The sequence below is a fragment of the Taudactylus pleione genome, unplaced genomic scaffold (assembly GCF_031769625.1).
Source record: "Taudactylus pleione unplaced genomic scaffold, aTauple2 ptg000329l, whole genome shotgun sequence".
NCBI lineage: Eukaryota > Metazoa > Chordata > Amphibia > Anura > Myobatrachidae > Taudactylus > Taudactylus pleione.
This window is the reverse complement of record NW_028284730.1, coordinates 2616076-2639080: the sequence shown is the minus strand read 5'-3', so window position 1 is coordinate 2639080 and position 23005 is coordinate 2616076. Positions and strand designations below refer to the sequence as shown.

The 23005-nt window shown below is 43.9% G+C and overlaps 1 protein-coding gene across 1 annotated transcript in view; it reads right to left on the bottom strand.

The window, feature by feature from the left end:
• LOC148509237 (interleukin-1 beta-like) overlaps window positions 1-13386 on the bottom strand; it is a 29447-nt gene extending 16061 nt beyond the window's left edge. The window contains exon 1 of the mRNA XM_088443193.1: window positions 13328-13386. The gene's annotated coding sequence lies outside the window, so the exon portion shown is untranslated. The remainder of the gene's footprint in view (window positions 1-13327) is intronic.
• Window positions 13387-23005: the final 9619 nt, after the last annotated feature.

The following is a 23005-nucleotide window of genomic DNA, read 5'->3' as shown; positions in this document are numbered from 1 at the left end:
CCGGTGAACGACCACATGATCTGTAGCTGGGTTACTCCATCGCCCGTGCCTGCAGGCCAATGGAACGACCCCAATGAATGACCCGCAGGAGGGCACATAGTGGGTACACACTAGACAATGTGCCCGATATATTGGCCAGGATATCGTCTAGTGTGTACCCAGCTTAATTCTACAAGACTCACTGGTCGAATGACTCACCCACTCTTAAGGTGTCCCAAAATCATTCTCTCACAACACTTCATAAACCACGAAGTGAGAGCAATGGGACGTAATCAATCAAACCAAATACCGATGAGGTTTTAGAGACAGGGACAATCATAGCAGTTTTAAAACATCCTGCAATAATACACTGAGCCAATGAAAGATTAATAATCCCAGTAAAAATGTTCACTAACTGTTCAACTCACGCAAAACCCTACCTGGAGCCTTCCTGACATTCGTTTTACATAGATATTGCCTAACATCAGACTCATCTAAAGTCCAAAAATATTCAGAAGGGGACATACATCTTTTCACTTCTGGAATCGCACTCTAGTTGAAGATGCTATTAATGGATGACAACACCAATTAATTATAACAAGTAAGCTTTGGCGCCGATGGAGGGGGGGGGGAGCGGGTATTAACTGCCCGGGACTGGGCTTGTTCATGGGGCCCGCAGGGGCCCGGGCCAGCTGTCGATGGGCACAAAGCAGCGTCTCGCATAGCATTTTCTCGGAAGTGGCCATCCCTCCCGATTTAGTCACACCCCCTCAGTATCACCCGGATCTGCCATATGTCTTGATGGCCCTGCACGCAAGAAAGTGTTGCAGTGCCATTTTCCCCATGACCTGCGCATACGCAGTAGATTCTGGGCATATACTAGTGCCCAGAGTCTACTGTTGTGGTCAATGCGTTGCAGGGAGCCAGGGAGAGAGGAGGTGGCGCCGGATGGGGAATGCAGATGCGCCCCCTCCTCTCTTAATACTCCCCTGTATATTACAACTGGGATAGGTGTAAATATTGCCAATGTTTTCCCTTAGCTGGTGGACAATTGAGAAGACCATGCGAAAAAGCCAAAAAAATGAGCAAACACAGCGGGTACTCACGGCAGGACTGTAACTAGAGGTATATGACCAGTGCCAAAGCACTGAGCGCAGGGCTCTATGGGTGACACCATCGCTGTCCCACGGCATTGGCTACTGGCTAGCAGAGTGCCTGGAACGTCATGACGTCTTCCAATCAGGGGGCATAACTGGCACAGGGCGCAGTGCTGGCTAGTTATAGCACTGACTCACATTGTCATTGTCTTCTTGTTCCTGCACTGTGCGGTCCCACAGGACCCACCAACAGTGGAAGACGGAGGAGGGTTAAGGCAGTGGAAGGGACAAGGGCAAATGCAGGATTTCCAGAAGGGGATTTACCAATGCTTGAATTGAGAAGCCTATTTAACAAGTATTGCAGCAGTACTTGTACCACCACAATAACTGTTCAGTCATTGCCATCTGCAGATGGTAGCAACAAATTGATATAATTAAAAATATGCTTTATTCCGGAATGGGCGATCTTTGGAATTATACCTGAAAACGGAAGTTGCTGCTTGCGAAAAGTGCGGCAGCCTGCAAATCTATTCTGCAAGCATGGATTCTCCCCCTCCCACCTTTTATGAACCTGTTCAATGGGAAGCTTCACCACATTTTTCAAATGGACTGGTTGGAAACTACCTTCGATAAAGAGAAACTAGTTTCAAAATGTTTTGAGTCCCGGGAAAGTTATATTGCTATCCTCCCAGTAGAGTTTCAGGGTCGGATTAGACATTCCCTTAGAAATACAGAATGGTATGAAACCAGACTATTGATGGGTGATCCTCCCATAATATTGGATGGTTAGCTTTTAGATAACTCTCCATCCCTTTAGGATATCTGTCTCCTCCTGTCTCCAATGAGGGCGTTATTGGGATATGAGCCAGGTACTGATAATGTATTCAATATATATCTGCTATTGCAACAGTTATACTGGGAAAATGAGTCGTGTTAATGACTACATTTGTGTATATCTCTGTTCATCATTATAAACTTGTTTGTATTTTTCCTGGTTTTCTCCTGTAAACTCCGACACATTGGGGCCTATTCATCATAGATAAATAACCCGGTAACCATGTGGAAACACTAGTTTCCGCATATTTTAGTTACCAGTCCATTCATCATCAGGGGTCCGATAGGACCCCCTGATATTCAGCATACTACAAAAACTGAAAGTCTTCAGAGTTTGCTCAAAAGAACAAGCGACATCTTCAGACGGTGCTTGCTCTCGTACCCCCGCTCCTCCCTATGGGAGGGAGTTCCGGGGATGCAAAGAGGGATCCAAGCAGATCCCTCCGCCGCCTTCTCACAGACTCCCCGGCGGCTGGGCACATGCGTGTCCTCGGGTCACACATGCGTAGCAGGGCTGATGGGGAGGAGGTAAGTAACGCAGCTACATCTGTAGCTACGATACTAACCGAGGGGACAGATGCTTTTCAGAGCAGCTGTCCCCACGCCGGAGCAATAATGAATTGCTCTGATGTAAACTATCCCCCTGTGAGAGTATAGTGTTAGGTAAATTTACCTAACACTATACTTACCTAGAGTTTTTAGAAGTGGAGATGTTGCCCATAGCAACCAATCAGGTTCTAGCTATTATATTCTAGAAGGTGCTAGATAAATGTGAAGTAGAATCTGATTGGTTGCTATGGGCAACATCTCCACGTCTAAAAACTAAGCATGCCCTCTTACCTGTGTACGGAGCATGCGCAACCTGTGCAACTTACTGTGTGTTGAGTGTCGCAGCACTCCGCAAACACACACAGTACTTAGCTCCTCAGAGGGTAAGATCTATGATGGCTGTCACCACCGCTGTTTAACCTGCTTTACCACTGTGAGTGTTTTACCGCTGTTACCATTAAACCTGCAAGCCTGGTTTAGGACACCGGTATAGGTTCACCTCCATTTCACATTCTGCTGGTACCACTACCCAGCTTCTACACCAACGGGTCATATCAATAAATACCCCCTTCCCTTAATATCTGTAAACACTTTCTGAAAACCCACCTTGTTACTAGAGCAATACCCTAATGCCCACAATGCAGACACTCACTGCTGTGTTTATAATGGATACAATTCTATCTCTCAAAAGTTATACTGTATACTATTCAACTGTTTAAATAGTACAAAGAGGTAAACAGTGGGAAATCTGACAAATGGCACCTACCTATTAGGTCTCCTTGTACGTCTGATTATTTTCTAATATGATGATTACCTTTTATACTTCCTGATCTGGGTGTAGTATATGTTAATGTTGTGGTGCTGGGTAACATTACTCAGCAGGTTTAAAGCATATTATGTAGTGATAATGGGTGTGGGAGACCAGGCATAGGTAATTATAGAGTAAGTGTATTTCTATATATACATTTTATTATATACATTTTATTTCAGTGATTATTTGCCGGTGGATACACATTCATCTAAGCAATTCTACGGGAATTCAGTCAGGTGCGAGTTGGGTTCTGTGAGTCGTTCTCATGGCAAACTCACTGCAAATTTCTGTGGTTTTTTTGTGTGCACCCTGCTGAGTAGGTGAAAAGGTAGGGACAATCTCTATCTAGAGGACAAAATGTCGGAACACAGGGCTTGGATTCAGCAAGAAACGCAACTGCTAATACGCACGCAGTTGGCCGATTGTTGCGTACTGCGCATGTGTATGTATTGCAGTGCGTGCGCATGAAACAGCCACTGCGATCGTTACTGCGATCACAGCAGCTATGCAGACCCATCACAGAGTGATTGACAGGAAGTGCTATTGGTGAGGGGTGACGGCTGGTGGTCAGGGAAACGCAGGCGTGCCGGTCCGTTTGAACGCCGTTGCAGGGGCGTGCATAAATTATCCACTGCGATGCCGTATGCAGCCTGAGGCCTGATAGTGTGTGTGGAAGTTAGGAATTTCTGAGTAAGGTCAGACCTTGTGCAAGTGTGCAGGAGGCTGTGATGGTACTCGATTGTACCGATGTTTTCGCAGTCTTGCTAAACATTACGGATGTGTGTAAGGTAAAGTGGGCGTCCTTATGTAGTGCAGCGGCGGCATAGCGATCACATTGAATTAGCATACTATCGCATTTGAACTGCGCGTGTAATCGCTATTACATTCGCAGTTACGATCCGTAATGAATCAGGCCCACAGAGCAGAACCTCTGATACACCACTCCCAATGAATAATCCCGCACTTGGAGGGGTTTAACTAGCGTAATTTGGCCAAAAAAGACATGTCAGTTTTCAGGTGAAGTTCAAAATGGGTTAAATGATGTGGTACAGGTATGTGGCAGTATAAATGGGGCTGTAGTCAACATCTCGTCTAAATACCGGCGCTGAAATCCCGACAGGTCGGGATCCCAGCACCAGTATCCCGACCGCTGGCATCCCATGGTTAGGGTTTGGGTGCGGGGTTAGGGTTAGGCACTGGGGGAGGGTTAGGGTGAGGCATCGGGGATGGACGGTTAGGATTAGGGTGCGGGGAGGGGGAGATTACTGTAGGTTTAGGCACTAGGGGGGAGTTTAGGTTTAGGAACCATAGAGGGAGTGTTTGGTTTAGGGTGCAGGGAGGGGGAGGTTAGGCACCAGGGAGGAAGGGTTAGGGTAGGAGTTAGGGTTAGACTTACCTGTATTCCTTATGGGTCTTGGGATTCTGACTGTTGGGATTCCGCTGTCAATATTATGACCAGCGGCATCCCGACAGCCGGGATTTCATACCCAACCCATGTAAATGATCTGGGACAGGTACTGTATGTGCAGGTATAAAGATGTTGGACAGGTATGTGGAGGTGTAAATGATGTGGGACAGGTATGTGGAGGTGTATATGATGTGGGACAGGTATGTGGATGTGTAAATGGTGTGGGACAGGTATGTGGAGGTGTAAATTATGTGGGACAGGTATGGCGAGATGTAAATGATGTGGGACAGGTATGTGGATGTGTAAATGATGTGGGACAGGTATGTGGAGGTGTATATGATGTGGGACAGGTATGTGGAGGTGTAAATGATGTGGGAGAGGTATGTGGATCTGTAAATGATATGGGACAGGTATATGGAGGTGTATATGATGTGGGACAGGTATATGGAGGTGTAAATGATGTGGGACAGGTATATGGAGGTGTAAATGATGTGGGACAGGTATGTGGAGGTGTAAATGAAGTGGGACAGGTATGTGGGGGTGTAAAAGATGTGGGATAGGTATGTGGAGGTGTAAATGATGTGGGACAGGTATGTGGAGGTGTATATGATGTGGGACAGGTATGTGGATGTGTAAATGATGTGGGACAGGTATGTGGATGTGTAAATAATGTGGGAAAGGTATATGGAGGTGTATATGATGTGGGACAGGTATATGGATGTGTAAATGATGTGGGACAGGCACGTGGAGGTGTAAATGATGTGGGACAGGTATGTGGATGTGTAAATTATGTGGGACAGGTATATGGAGGTGTATATGATGTGGGACAGGTATGTGGATGTGTAAATGATGTGGGACAGGTATATGGAGGTGTAAATGATGTGGGACAGGTATGTGGAGGTGTAAATGAAGTGGGACAGGTACGTGGGGGTGTAAGTGATGTGGGATAGGTATGTGGAGGTGTAAGTGATGTGGGACAGGTATGTGGAGGTGTAAATGATGTGGGACAGGTATGTGGAGGTGTATATGATGTGGGACAGGTATGTGGATGTGTAAATGATATGGGACAGGTATATGGAGGTGTATATGATGTGGTACAGGTATGTGGATGTGTAAATGATGTGGGACAGGTACGTGGAGGTGTAAATGAAGTGGGACAGGTATGTGGGGGTGTAAATGATGTGGGACAGGTATGTGGAGGTGTAAATTATGTGGGACAGGTATGTGGAGGTGTAAATGATGTGGGACAGGTATGTGGAGTTGTAAGTGATTTGGGACAGGTATGTGGGGGTGTAAGTGATGTGGGACAGGGATGTGGAGGTGTATGTGATGTGGGACAGGGATGTGGAGGTGTAAATGATGTGGGACAGGTATGTGGAAGTGTAAATTATGTGGGACAGGGATGTGGAGGTGTAAATGATGTGGGACAGGTATGTGCAGGTGTAAACAATGTGGGTCAGGTTTCTGGTTCTTTTCACCAAATTAGCGCAAGTTCGGATCTGTTCGGATTTACATATTTGCTATCCAAAACACGTTAGAGCCGGATAGCCAATATGATGCAGTTTTTGAGATCCGAACATAACCAAGTAAAATGTGTAAAACCGAACTGCATATCTCTATTTAGAAGCCATTGCAGCACTGGCAGGTGGGTTCTCCTAAACTCAGTGGTCCTTGGAAGTGAACCCACACAGTTCTGCTTGTTGAGGGCATGTGAAATGTTTTCCTAAATATTATGCTTTAGGTGATATTATCCTTTAAAAATGTTTTGCAACTCACATTTACCTTTAGAACATTTAAGTGATTGGCAATAGTGTGTGTCACAAATGTATAAAATGCATAGAACAATATCCTAATATGGAATCAGGTGTGGAAACTGCTTGTGCTTGCTTTTGCATCTGTCACACCTTTACCCCTATGCAATCAGAAATGGGAGCAGCTCCAGTTTACTGGAAAAGAGGTGTGGCTTTGTCTATGTGGCTAAACCTGTTTACAGATATCTGGAATAAAAAGATATTTGATTACAACTGAAGGCTCTATGCATGTTATATTCAGATATAAAGTCAGGAGGGGAATTTAGGGGTCATGCCATTCCTAGGTACAACATACCTCCCCCAATTTTACTATTTTTATTGTTAGGTTACGACCTTAATTTTCTGATTACCAGTATAATACCATATAATGCAGGCAGAGTGGTACTCGGATGCGTGTTATTTTACTGCTACTGACAGTAATAAAACAAGCTGATACCTGGTAACAGTCTGCATTTGAAATTCCTCAGTAACTACATAATATTTCCATTAGACCGTACTGTATAACAAATGACAAGATTACGCCTTTGGACACATTATGTGCAGAACAGGATTCTTAGAGAAAGACATTCTCGGAAAAGGTGAAGAGAAGCAAAAAAGGGGAAGACCAGCAGCGAGATGGCCTGCAACAATCACAACTATGGATACCACCCTATCAACATTGAGGGGTCTATTTACTAAGCTGTGTTAGGAGATAAAGTGAATGGAGGTAAGGTACCAGCCAATCAGCTCCTAACTGCCATCTCACAGGCTGTGTTTGAAAAATTACAGTTAGGAGCTGATTGGCTGGTACCTTATCACCCAGGGGCATATCTATAATGGGTTCAGGGTGTGCGGGGAACACGGGCCCCTGGGTCCAGGGGGGCCCCGCACCGCACACCCTGCACCCATAATATTACTTACCTCTCCGGAGTCCCACATCGGCGTGTGGGTCCGGCGCTGTAAGGCGACTGGAAAATGGCCGCGGCTGCCATTTTCCCGTAGTTTGCACATGCGCAGTACAGGGAAAATGGCCGCTGCGGCCATTTTCCCAGTGACCTGTGCAGACACTATAGACTCTGGGCACATTCTAGTGCCCAGAGTCTATAACTCCGGCACTGGCCGCGCACAGCTCAGTGCGCTGCCGGCCGCCGGGTGGAGAGGAGGGGGGCGCATGTCGGAGACTGCACACGAGCCCCCTCCTCTCTAGAAACACCCCTGATATCACCGTTCACTTTACCTCCTAACACAGCTTAGTATATAGACCTCTGACCCAGTTGACTGAAGATGGGAATTTGTTTATTGCAGCTATCCATATGGTCGCCATAAATTGACATCAACTTGATGACACATAACAACTTACAGTGCCTAACCCTAACACACACACGCCCTCCCCCGCCGCAGACTAACTCTGATCTGTGGTGCCGACATTAAGTACAGGATGTCGACATAGTTACTGCCAACCATCGGACCGGATACCAAGCAGAAAAATATATTTAGTGCAACATTTTAAAGATAAAAACTTCATATATTGTAATACATTGCACTTAAAAACAGATAAAACAACAAGCATGTCACTAACAGAATCACATGGATTGGTCTCCTACTAGAAGGCACACATATGCAGGGCAAAACAGAACATAAGCTGGAGTCAGCCATAAGCGGCACCGCGTCGTTGTACTGCTTGTACCTGGTGTTAATGGTCACCCCTCTGTTAGACACCACTCCCAGGCTTCAGACGCGTTTCAATAGTGATATATTTTTCAATAGCTGCTAACGGGTGTCAAAGCTGGCTCCAGATTTGTTCTCAGTGTTAACTAACAGAAAGGTAAATCTAGATCATATGATCTGGGCTAATGAAAGGAAAGACATTATGGGACATTGGGCCTGATTCAGAGATGTGCGCTACGCAGATGTTTACGCAATTGGAGCGATTTTTCTGCCACTGCGTCAAGGTATATTACCGTAGTCATATGCCTAATGTATTTATTCACAGTCTGATTGACAATTAGGGAGCGTGCGGGGGAGGTCACGAGGAATGCAGGCAAGTCATGATCATTTCGGAGGCACCTCAACCTGAGTCTGAGATCCCATACACAAGGTATATGGCTCAGTTATGGCGTGCAATCTAAATGACCATAGACTCACTCGAGAAGTCAATGTTTACGTGATCTGCATCCGATGCTCCATGTATGCTATTGCGGACAGCTGCCATGACTCAGGTACAAGTGCTGGCGGCTGTTGCATTAGCATATTTTCACACATCCACAGCTGCGAAAATTGCAGCTGCAACAGAAATAGTGTAAAACTCTGAATCAAGACCATTGTCATGTTCACATAATGCCTTTCGTTCCATTCTGCTTACTGCTACCAGCTAAATCGGCATCATGTCCTCTTTTTTTCTGTGTTGCAATTAGAAGCATTTGTCAGAATGCAATATATTTTTTTGTGTTTACTGCAGGTAAAATGAGAATAAAAACACTAGTACAGACAGATGTGAAACGCGTTGTGCTCGATCTGCCTTTATACTAGCATTAGAAATGCTGGTGATATGCCAGGGGCTATGTGACTTATGTGACTTCAGCATTCATAGCCTGAATCATGGGACAATTCCTGACCTAAGCACCAGCAGCATTGTGCAACTGCAGAATCAGAGCTCTCACACATGGCCCCAATTTCATTATCTGGGAGAATTCTAACAAAGAATGATATAATACCTAATTACTACACATTGGCAACTCTGCTGACTAATGTCAAAGAAGTGACTGCTTACACTGCAGGCTACATGGGCTCACACTGAGTGGGATGGAAACTCAATTACCCAAACTCATTACAATGTCAATAGCGGTTTAGAGTCTAATGCAGCTGGGTGGCATAACATAGAGATGAAGGGAGGGTGAAATGTGCGGAGCAATATGTAAAGTTGAGCAGAGTACTTTATTATGTTTTTAGGGGATTTCCCAAAAAGTACTATGGGTAAATCTGCCGCCTAAATACAAGCTTCTGCCAATAAACAAGCAGCCAGTAACACCTAGATTATGTCACTCAACATATATGTAAATTATACTGGAACAGAGCTGTGATTCATAGGGGAGTATTTTCTCTCTCTGTAACGCCTCTGGCAAGAAGTAGAACTAGGCACGGAAAGACAATCCCACAGGACACTACACATTCCCTGCTTCTCCAAAGCTGACATAAGGGAGCAGGCATTGATTGGTCAGTGAGTGACCTGATCACTGTGAACATTCCACTGTCAGTTGAAGAAAGTTCTTTAGGTGCTTAGGCCGGGATGTACTAAAGGAAAAATGCGGTAAAACCCCCTGTTTTCAGGGTTTTTACCGCATTCCCATATGTACTAAACCCCGGCCGCCCTATTTTCGGTGTGGAGGGTAACTCCAGAAAAACCTAGCGTTACCCTATAGAAGCCTATGGGCTTCTTACCGCACCCAACGCTTCGCTGCCACCTCGCCGCCCAGCACTGGCCCCCACTCACCTGCACTCCATGGTTGCCGTCCCGTGCTCCTGCTGGGTCCTCCGCCTCCTCCTAATCTTCTTCCTGGTGTAGGGAGGAGGAGGAGGAGCCCGGGGCTTCCTGCACAGGTGACCAGAAGGAAGCTCCCAGAGCTCGGATGAGGTGGGGTCCCACGGAGCAGAGCTGTAACTAGACTTTTTGGTGCCCTGTGAGAGAGAATTGGCGTCATCCCCCCCCAATAAGGCATAAAATAGTGCACCTGAAAAAGGGCCATGGCCTCATGGGGAAGGGCCAGGGAAGAGATAGGGGAGGCCGGGAAAAATATGATTGCTGAATGAGCGATATTAGGTGCCCCCTAATCTTAGGTTGGCATAGTAGAAGCACTGGTGAGTTTTTATACACTGACAGTAGGAAGTGGGTAGTGACCAGTCATTTACTGACCAATGACTGCCTGCACCTTCCAATCAATTCCTTGAGCTGTCTAGACAATGTCTCCTGCCACCCCCTCCCCCCATGGGTTACCATAGACAGCTAATGGGTTAGGATTGGTCTACCCTCCCGATTTGGCCGGGAGTCTCCCAATTTTCGGGTGCCGCTCCCGGCCCCCCAGAAAGGCAGGCAACCCTCCCGGAATCCCCCAGCCCTCCCGACCTCCCCCCCAGAATAAACTTTGTAACCCTTAAGTTACTGACAGGGGTATGGTATATGGTCCCCTACGATAAATGTGCCTCCACCCAGATGATTACAGGTTGTCTGGAAAAACCTAATTAACTCTTTGGTGTAATACACTTATTAATATGAACTATAGTGTGGGTGTACAGTCATTCAATAAGCATAAGTTATATATCACATTTATTTCTTATATCATTTACCACCTTTACTCTGTTCTTCTTTGACAGATGTTCACTATTCCACGGCTCTCCGAGTGATACACAAGGTAAATGTTACTCAACAAGGACAGTTATTTCCTTTTAGACCACTTTTATACGTATTCATATAGCTTACACAGATGGTATTCATTTATAATGCAAAATTATATAGATGGTTGTGACATTAGCTATCCACCAATACATATATAGAGTCCAAGTACTATTTTCATACCCAGTAGTACCTTGTAGATAAAGTCTGTCCTTTATATGTCCCTTTTTATTTAACGATATGATAATTTGGAATATATTAAAAGTCTTGGTTCTCCTCCTGTGCCTTTGTGTAAAGTCTCGGATGTAAATATATATATGTATTCCAAGTAAACTGGTATAAGAACACGTGGTATTAAACTCCTTTCCTGTAACAGAAACCCTCCTCCTGTGGTTATGGTGCAGAGCCAGAGCAGATGGCGATGTGCTATATAAGTACTACAATGTTTATAGGCTGCCAAGGTAAAATGTAAAATCCTGGCTTGGGCACACCCTTGATGCTAGGTTGAATGCTTTAGAAGCTGCTTCCATAAGGATTATAGTCCCAGCAGCTGTACTCATAAAGATAGTTCTCCCTATCGTTCAGCGACTATAAGCTGTTCCCTATGTAGATGCCTTCCCTCCTGATAATCCGGCATAGGTATAGCGATAGCCTGAATAAATGAGTATGCCCCTTATTATAATATATAGTATCTGAGGGGCTTAATAAATATACCAGAGTATTCTACTCCTCAGGGTTATTATGTCCCAATGCACTGCTGTAGTTATTTCTAGTGAGTATGTATTCTTGTTCTACTCACATCCTTCTCAGCGCTGCTTGAACTAAGGCTGGCCTCTCCTGCACAGCTGTGACTCTGACAGGCTGCTGCTGCTGCTCATTAGACACGTCAGAGCTCCGCCCCCGGCTTTGATTGGCGGCTGGCCGATCTCCTATTACTGGCCAGTAGCCGCTATGACAGCTTCCTCTGCCCCGTCTCCTGTGCGGCCAACAGCGATGGGAGATCCTCGTTGACACTCCCCCGTCTTCAGGAGCCGTACCTACACCCGCCTTCCACCAGCGGTAGTAGCGGCGGTCCTCAGCTCCACCGCAGATGCCCCTCACTGGCCCCGCTATCCACTGACCAGAGCGCCGGCTCCTGCAGGTCAGTGCGATGCGGGCACACAAGGGGGGAACAGCAGACTGGACTTGTGCGCCAGCGCAGCCCTATATATATCTAAACTAGCGCCGCACGACACTACCCTTCCCGCTCACAGCGCGAGCTCTCTCTCTGCTCGCGCTGCATCTGGAAACTTCCAGTCCTCGTGCCCCCGGTTCTAATACAGCCCCTGTGTGTAAAAAGAAATATCATCACTGTCTCTGCTGTGGCTTTGCCCCGCCCCTCACAATCTACAGACCAAACCCTCAAATCACTATTAATCACATATGTCACATCAAATAACATAAACATTACTTATCAATACATATATACATGTGGGTCAATTGCACCAGGGTGCCAGACAGCACTCCCAGTGCAACTAGGGGTCACAATCCCTAACATGTGTCTACCCTATATTATAATAGGGCTACAACTTGAAACCCCGGCAGCAAGAAGGGGGCCAGTGACGTGATTCGCGCTGAATCGTGTCATCGTGGCCCTGCCCCCTGCTTCACAATGCAGAAAATAATGGCATTGTGAAGATGGGGCAGGGCCACGATGACGCGATCGCGCGGCCCTGGCCTCAGCTCCGCCCCCAATGTGATGTCAGTGACTGGCCACGCCCCCCGCTGTTAGCCGACAATCAGCTCCCTCCCGGAAGGAGGGAGCTGATTGTCGGCAAGTATGTGCAAGGAGTACATTTACTAAAGTGAGGAGTTTTTAGAAGTGACTTTTAGAAGAGATGTTGCCCATAGCAACCAATCAGATTCTAGCTATTATCTTCTAGAAGGTGCTAGTTAAATGTTAAGTAGAATCTGATTGGTTGCTATGGGCAACATTATCATCTAAAACTCACTTCTAAAAACTCTCAATTTAGTAAATTTACCCCTAAGAGTCACTGGCTAAGATCAGTACTGTTCAGGGGATAGAAGAAATGTAGAACTGTAGTTAATTTCTCTAATGTAAAGGTTAGTTGAATGCACACCGCTACCCATTTATCCATTCAAAAATGTGGCACAGTACAAACTATCAATTAAATTCCATCCTTTTAACGTGGCATCAGAACCACAACCTAATATTCGATTCATCCTGCAACTAACGTCATCCTTATAATGTATTTATTATACAAGAGGAGGCCATCTAAGATGTGCATTCAGGTAAAAATTAAACACATTTACTCCCCTCGACTGCTGACAAACATTAGACAGGACACTGTGGTTTCAAATGCATCCGGAGTTTTACACTAGGCATGACTGCACAGGCTTCAAGCTGGGATTTCTGAGTCATCACAAAATAATTCTGAATATGAGGAAGGGTAGATTTTGACACCTACTTACAGTATGAGGATTAAATACTTCCGCGAGGTCAAAACAATGATCTTCTAGGAATCCTGATGTGGAACTTCTAGGACTGCAGTGATTAATGATATTCTATTAATCAGGGGTGGACGCAATAGCATTTAAAGGGAGGTTAAACAAAAAAGTGATGTCATATATTAATGTTGAGCTGCTAATAACATTCACAAGTAAATATGTAAAAATGATATCACTCAGAGTCGTGACAAGAAAATTCAGCGCTTTCCCATGAGTGCTATGAACAGCTGACCCTTTTGCAGAACCCTAGTTACAGCCCTTTTTGTCTTATGCACTGTATTAAATATATGTCAAGGTTGGTGCTTGGTGCTGCTCCTTTGTTGATGCACGTGCAGCTACAGTGCACACAATTTACAAACACAGAAATAAATGTTTTTTTTGCACTTGGGTGGAGCACCCCTGATGGACAGATCACCCCCTGGACAACACTACAGCACCCCTTTAGGACTACAGCCCCTATGGACAACTGACTGCACAACACAGCCCAGCCAGCCCCAATGGACAACAGCAGCACAACACAGTCAAACCAGCCCCTATGGACAACAGCAGCACAACACAGCCCAGCCAGCCCCTATGGACTTTGGAGGAGTGGACACAGCCCCTATGGACAACAGCAGCACAGCACAACACAACACAGCCCAGCCAGCCCTAACTCCCACCCTCCCTCTTCACTGTCCACAGCCGGAGTGAGAAATGGCGCCGACGGGGGGACCTTTAATAGAATCCAAAACCTGCGAGATCCGGAAGGTGGGATGATGACGTTTTGCCTCGATCTCAGTTCCGAGTCAGGCGGGAAAACCCGAGCCGGACTAGGTTCCCGGCTCGGATCGGGTGGGCTCGGGGGGGTTTGGATTTCAGAAATCCGAACCCGCTGATCCCTAATTTGTACCAATTCTCCAATATTATATGGGGGATGTACAGTATGGGGAACTGTTAGATGTGTGACTCAAAGCAGGATGCAAGAACTGAAGTTGAAGATGGGACCTGGCCAGGTAGGAGAAGATGCTGTCCCACAACTTGGGCTTCAGCACTTGGTTGGGGTCACCTGTTGTGTTTCAGTGCATACGTTTTCTGGGCCACCATTTCCATTTTGATTATTCCAATGATCAAAAAAAATATGACTTTTCTGTTTACACCAAATCACAAAATCAAGTCTCTCTGTGCTTAGTTTAGTAGAGATTATTACAGTATGTTAAGTTGTTATTGTCAAAAGGAAAACCTCAACAGCTTGGTGGTTTAAATAGCCACACACAACGACTTACCTGCTCTGCAGATTCATACCTCCCAACATTGTTGCCCTGCAAGTTATGCAGACCTGATGACATGGAGGTACAAGGGGGACACTTGTACTGGTCCCCAATATCCCCCATGCCAGTTCACTCTGACTGTACCTGTACCACTACAGTAATCTGCAGGGTGCAGGCATAAAGGGGGAGTCCTATCAACTCATTAAACGGCACACTTGACCTTTTAACATTGTGCTGCTGAAGTGCAGAGTAGCTGCGAATAGGAGCAGACAAAAGTGTTGGCTGGAGCATTGCCTGGAGCTGTAGAGACACTGGGAGGATGAGGCTACTGGAGAGACAGAGGGGGATGAAGCTGCTAGAGAGAAACAGAGTAGAGGAGTCTGCAGGAGAGACACACGGGGATGAAGCTGCTTGGGAGACACAGGGTGGATGGGGCTGCAGGATAGACATAGGGGTATGTGTTGGAGAGAAACAAGGGGGATGGTGCCAGAGAGAAATAAAGCAGATGAGGCTGGAGAGAACCTGTGGGGGGTAGTGACTGGAGGTTATCCATAACTGGCAAGATTAGAAGGATGGCCACAATAATCTTTATTAAGGCACCAATTCTACAAAAAAACAAATATATATATATATATATATATATATATTACAGATTCAAATGTTATAACAAACAATTATAGTTTAATAATATTAAAATATTTGATCAGTGAAGTTCACATTTTGCCCTGCCACAAAACCTCTTTTACTATATTTTATCTGGTTGAACCTCTGTTATGGGATGATGACATTGGATATATTCCTATGCAAACAGACCACTTCTACATGAGTAGCAAATACAGACTGAAGACACTGTCTGCCCGGGGAGGATCAATTTCATCAGAGGTTCCCCATTGCAGAGAAACCACCATATGAGTAAGGAAAGACTCAAGCCAACAGACCTGTATCTTCTGGCAAGGGATGAGTGTACAGGGACCAAAGCGTTCTGTTGCCACCCCTATGGTCACTCTACATTGGGGCAAGGTTATGTCTTGTTGGGGTTTCTGAAGCTGGAGCCCTAAAAGGTCCATAGGCATGTATATGTATAATAATGCTAGATATGGGATTTATTAATACATGTGATCAAAATTTAATATTAGAGAAATTTTTTATTTATTTAATATTTTTTTTTAATTATTTTACTACTGTACTCTTTATGTTTTTGCACTGTTTTAAAGTGTTCTAATATTGCAGTACATGAGAAGGTGTATTATACTGGTAAAACAGGGGGGCAAGGTGAGTAGCGGAGGGGAAGGTCCTGTTGTGGCACCCACCATGACAGTTTCTGTGAACATCTATGGCTGAGACATGTCAGCAGCAGGACAGTGTGTTTGAGACAGGCAGACCTAAGGAGCAGAATGCAGAGCAGGGTGAGATGCCGCAAATCTGCTGTGAGAGACAAGAGACTGGACAAGGCATTATCATTAAAGTGGTGAGGTGTCAGAAACCACTGATGTTGGCTGAGTGACCACTGCAGAAATGTCAGCTGAGACTAAAAGCTGGAGACAATGTGTCAGCACTGGGAGCCGCAGTTGAGATCCATGGAGGTTGTGAGTGAGTAAAAAGATGTAAAAGGGAGATATCTCTACTGAGCTGCAGGATTATAGATAATTTTTATGAGCCTTTTGAGAACTTTTTGAGAGCTAGTGAGAACTGTTACAGAGAAAATTGCTGAGATCTGCTATATTTCAAGTAGTATGTAATCCTGACTTGTGTATGAGACAGAGTTTGAGTAAACAGTGTGATTTTCTTCTTGTTTGAGTTGCTAGAGAAACAGTGTCTGAGTTTGTTAGTGTAAAGATCAGCAGCTATTTTGTGTGAATACTGAGCTGAATTAAATAACATTATTGTTATTGCTACTGTGCAGTGCTGAGGATAATTGCGATATATTGCAATTAGAACTGTGCGCTCGCAAGCGGGTCGATGTTGGCCAAGTGTGCATGCGCACGAGGGAGCCGGATCCATCATGTGCATGCATGAGACCCGCATAGTGACGGGCAAGCCGTCGCTATGGGTCTCGCTACAAAAGGGGCATGCTGTCGATGTCGAGTGACAGCACACCCCCTTTGGTGGGCATGCCGGGGGCATTGCTGCCCAGATGGAGGCATTCCCATGGGAACGCCTACCATCTGGGGCCGGCAATTGTATTACCAATTGTGAATTGCAAATACATGCATGTTATATGTCAGTGATCATCCAGCAACAGAGTAGCCCAATGACAAAACTTTGGGCCTGTTTTAGAGATGCACGCTAACCTGATGGTTAGCACTATCTCTGATGTTTTGGGGTCTGCGCATGTGCAGGACCTGTTCTGAGCATGTGCAGAATGGGTACTGAGATCTTGCAGGCGGACCCCTCCAAGCTGCAGCATGATTAACATGCTGTGGCATTTGAGGGGTGGAGCGAGGGTGTGGCTGGCAACTTTTCCTGGTTGGTGTATGCAGATTTTCTGGCCTTGCAAGTGAACAAGACCCAGTCAGGCTGCAGTATTATTCAGCTTCCGCAGCCTGGCCAAAGGAGCAACCACCATGACCAATGGTCGAAACGGTTGCGATGGTAATCCCAGGCTGTGACCTCGGTCGCAGCGCTAGATTTGCAGATGCATCAAGGAGCTGTCTGTTTCCTACTGCTGTATCAGCATTTTAGATGAATTCAATTGAATTCCACTACATGCAGATCTGATAAGCTGCATGGAAATAACAGAAGGGAAATTGTTGACAGAGATCAAATAAAATATATTTACTAAGTGGTATATAAGAGCTTGTCAAAATATATACTGTAGAATCAGGATACCCATTAAGGAATTCAATACTACATTCTCCTGAACGCAGTATCTTTCTGTACTAAGGTGTGAAAATGATGATGAATGGCTGAAAATCTTCCACCTTGTGGTAATTAATAGCCCTAAAGTTCACGTCATATCTAACTTAATAAAATTTTATATCTTTATCCTGAGAAAGATACATCCTGCGGAATTTGGAATTTCAGGACCACCCAATTATTTGTACATACTAGGAGTGACTATTGCCAAAGCCGTAACTAGACTTTTTGGTGCCCTGTGCCAGAGAGAGCATTGGCACCCCCATTTTTCAAATAGGGACAAAAGATAGTGCAACTGAAGATGGGCCATGGCCTCATAGGGAAGGGTCAGGGAAGAGATAGGGCAGGCCAGGAGATGCTGGGGATAAAAGAGGAGAAAGCTACAAGTGATAGTGATAATAAACAGGAAAATTGACAGACCCAAACAGTGCCCCCTGCCCTGCTGTGTCCTGTGCCATGGCACAGGTCGCACCACCCTAGTTACGGCCCTGACTATTACATTGACCAATTTATTGGATAAGGGGTCTTTGAGATATTCAATATTTAAAATAATATTTCTTAGGACAATATATGCAGAATAACAACATATATATAGAAAGAAGACACAAAAGTGGCACCGGTTTCTATATTTAATTCTTATTTTATTACATGAATTTCATCCTTACACACATTCTTGAACTATATTTTAAATATAATTCGCTACTGTCTTGCTTTGAAGACACATTTTAATATATTTAATAAAGGTTACATTTTATTTAATGTGCACCATATACAGACTTCTCTCCCTTTCCTTGTGTATTAGATACAGAATTCCAAATGACTACGATTCAATCACATACATTCTGAGAATTCTGGAGTGAAGATGAGATTAGATTGTAAGCTCTCATGAGCAGGACCCTCTTCCCTTATGTGCTTTTCCTCACTTAAACCCTTGCCACTGCCAACAACAGTATCAATCTTTTGGGCTTGGCCACGCTGCTTCTTATTTGGGAACCGTGACTGCTGCCGCAGAAATGTTTATAAACTTTGTCCATGTTCTGCAATGTTTTGTAATGTAAGTTTATACTGTCTCTGTTTATGATCTCTGTAAGGTCTATTGGTTATTACAGTGTACAGTACAATTGGACACTTGCTCATTTCCTACCAACCTATTTATGTGCAGTTGCAGCCCTGCTGGTGGATCTGACAGAGGATTTAGTACTTAGCCAAGAGTTAACCCTTTGTGTGTCACATGCAGTTTCAACCTTGATGAATTCATCTGAAACGCGGCATGTTTCTGCGGCAAGATTTACACAGTGGGAATTGACTTTAATGGCCCCTCTTCATGTTACCATTTAGAGCTGTGATGCTCTTATTCCTGCTACATTCCTACCTATTGTGCATGAGAATGTCAGTGGAAGATGAGAACAATATTGATATGCATGTGTCTGTTGACCTAATGCCCAATCATCTTACTATACTATCTTACTAATGCCCAATCATGACTGTTTACAATTTTAAGACCAGACATTTACATCTAGATCATTAACAGAATATTAATATAATATAATATTAATCAGAATATTAGTACACCTTAATCAGAAGTAGATCTTACTTTGTACATACCGGTAGATGGTAGTTATTATTGGCAAACTGAGACTGGAGACTTGTGTATAGGATATGTGGTGGCAGCAGGTGATGGTATTGTTGAGGCACAGGCTTTAGGTCCCCCTCATTCTGCCAAAATATATTATCTAGTGGCACTCACCATGTGTGAGCATGTGACTTTGTGAAAGGTAAAAAGAATAAATATACACATATAGTAGGTTTGACTATGTTCTTGATTTTGGCCCATTATGGCAACATTAAGACGTTTCCATTGCAGCAAAGTACTCTGATAATATACTCTTAACAAGTAATGAAAGCGTTGGAGGCCATTCAATAGTCATGGATTAAATTTCAGGTTCATATGAATATTAAAGACCCAATGTTATGGTCAATAGAAGAGCAGATACGGTAGCAAAAGTTGTAGCAAGCAGACCATTACTAACGAACATTTTTTCACAGGATGTAAATTTAACGTTGTTTCTGTTAATTACTGACAAGTAATTTATTAGTATGCAAAAGTTTTGTACTCGTCAGGAAATGGTGGATGCGAGAAGATGCCACTTTTTGTTGAGAGATGGAAATACGCCAATGGCCCCTAAAGCTTATCTACCATCACGGGCAGAGGTAGTCCATGGGCTGACCCATTTGGGCAAGGATGGTTGGGTAGACTTATACGGGCCTAGTGGTATACACCTGGCTTCTATTCTCTTACAGGTAAAAAGGCAGCTTCTTTACATGTTTGAAGAAGAACCCAGGTCAAGCCATGCTTTACAAAACTATCACACAGTCCTTCTACCGAGGTTCCATTTCATATAATATAGACTTCATTCAACTGCAATAATATTGTTATCTTCAATATGCCCTCATAGTCTGTGGCATGTTTTTAAGCTGGTTTGAAGAGTTCCCCGCAGCAAGTTCAACAGCTGTAACCTGTATTTACTGTTACTAAATTACTACAAGAATTTGTTTGTAGATAAGGTATACTGCAGATGATTGACAGAGGTACACATTTAACAGGGCAAGTTTACAAACAATGTGTAAATTATTAACAATTCAGAGTAAATTACATATCCTATACAGACCACAAACTAGTGGCAAAATAGAATGCATAAATAGTACTATTACAAATAAATTGAGCAAGGTAACGGAGGATACAGGTCTAGCATGGCCTGTGGCATTGCCTCTGGTATTGCACAGCATCAGAACCACTCCCAAGCCTCCACTCAATCTCTCCACATATGAGATTTTGTTTGGACAACAGCCATGCATCATTGTAAACCCACAAGAGACTTTGAAGTGTCACACAAGATATAACTGTCAAATATTTGGTACAAATGAACAACAGTTGCAGAAACAACAAGAGACATTAAAATTAATATCACCACAAATGCAAAGTGAGAAAAGTCATGGGATAAAGCCAGTAAAATGTGTTATGGTCAGAAAATGTTTACGTTCTGGTTGTCGATAGTGAGGACCATACCAAGTGTTTTTGACAATGACAATAGCATTGAAAGTTGCTGAGAAAGACACTTGGATTCATGCATCCCAGTGCAAGAAAGTAGTCGACCCAATGAAGAACCTAAACAACACAGCAGAGAGAGAGATTCAATTGCTGATATAGCAAATTTTTTTCAGGAAAGTAGAAAATGGCATGGTGTGACAGATGGGATCTGATTTAGATGGACGAAGAGAAAAGAAACATTGATCATTTAATTGGCATTATCATTGGTTTGACTCTTTCTTTGACTTTCTTATATTTTATGAACATTATTTTAAAAGTGTTTCAGTAGTAAGACCTGGTAATGGTACAGATAGGAAGGGAGCAGGTAATAATAATGGAGTGGAGCTGCATTCATCATTCACTTTACTCACAAATAAGGGAAAATTCCCAGTTGATGGGAATATATATATATATATATATATATATATAGTAGTCAAAAAAGTCCGGCACTCACATAAACAGATAACTTGACCCGGTGCCCTCACAATGCAACCCTCACGCATATAGACATATCCAATAGTGTGGCACTCACAGCGCTAGTACAAGAAATAAATAGCACATATACAAAGTGTATATATCGACATTTCAATCTATATTGATTTTCTTCAGGACATATACAAAAAGCATAGAAACAGCTTACCTTTTATCCCAAAGCCCAGCACGTGTCACAACAGCCCGCCGGAGCCCCGACCAGGCACACCAAGATGACGTTATTGCGTATCCACGCAACGCACGTCAGTTATCCCATCACCATGATAACAGAGCAACAAAATACATTGAAACATAGACGCATATCACAATAACATAGATTGCAAAGTCAGAAGACAATTATATCAAAACAGACTGCGTATAACCTACGCTGCACATAAGCCCTAATCAATAAATAGGAACTATGAGAAAAAAACTATAAAAAAGAACTATCTCATAATCAAAGTTGTCAACATACACATCTTCACATTGAAAATATCAGATATATAGATCATATTCAACACAGAATTTAAAACAAGCAAGTCAAAGGGTGAACCTCATTCATCCCTCTAGGATAAATAACATCAAGGGAGTGTATCCAAAACGCTTCCCTTTTAAGTAAAAGTTTGTTTCGATCGCCCCCTCTCTTAAGTGGAGGGATATGATCGATCATCCTATATCGAAGAGTGACCAGACTGTGTCCAGCCTCCAAAAAGTGGCGAGCCACCGGCTAGTCACTACTTCCATTCAGTAAGGCTGCACGTATAGATGACCGATGCCCTCCCATCCTCTCTTTAAACTTCCTAGCTGTTTTACCAACATACACATAGCCACAGGGGCATAAAATCTGGTATACAACATAAGTTGTATCACACGTAACATGATACCTAATATACAATTTTTTACCTGAGAAAAAAACTATAAAAAAGAACTATCTCATAATCAAAGTTGTCAACATACACATCTTCACATTGAAAATATCAGATATATAGATCATATTCAACACAGAATTTAAAACAAGCAAGTCAAAGGTTGAACCTCATTCAACCCTCTAGGATAAATAACATCAAGGAAGTGTATCCAAAACGCGAGCTGAAACAAAGATGGTTGAAACAAAGATCCGCGATCCGAAATAATCGCCCTCCCGGGTGGGGGGACTAACCCCTTATGAATCTTCGGTAGAGTATATATCAATGGTGTAATAGGGAACTCCGGTAGTAGGATTGTACACAGTTCCTCATTGATAAGGGAAGCATCCTTAGCAAGACATAATATCTCCACAAGGGATTTACGAAATGCAACAGTAGGGTCCCCCCTCAATTTGCAATAACTCTGGGGTCACGTAATTGCTGATACATTTCTGTACAATAATCTGGGAGGTCCTTGAGCACAATAGCTCCCCCCTTGTCAGCAGGTCGGATTATTAGTTGGTCGTTATCCCTCAAACGGCGTAAAGCTTTCCTTTCATCCATAGTAAGATTAGGGTATACTGGTTTTTGATTCTGTACAATTTGGGAGACATCTCGCTCCAAGACCCTCATAAAAGTCTTAATCGATGGATTATTGGACAGTGGATCAAATGTGGAGGGCGGTTTCAAATGTTTCAATTTAGCCGGAATAACATCAGCTGGCTGGTTCACTCCAATTTCAGTTTTAGAATAAAATTCTTTTAACTTAAGTTTACAATGAAGATTATGCTTTTTACTTTGCCATTTCAAATCATTAACGTTATTGGAAGGGACAAAAGATAGACCCTTCGAGAGTACACTACATTCACAATCAGACAATATATAAGAAGAAAAATGAAAGATTATTTCTTCCTGGGCTGAGCGGGCGGTTTCCTTTCACGTCCGCTGACGCCTATTTTGGCCGCCCCTTCTATTTGGTCGTTTCTTAGGCCCCCTTCGGTTTGTGTGGTCACCCCTAAAGGGATGGTAGGGCCCCTTTCTTATTTGGTGTGGTACCAAGGAAGAGTTGGAAGAA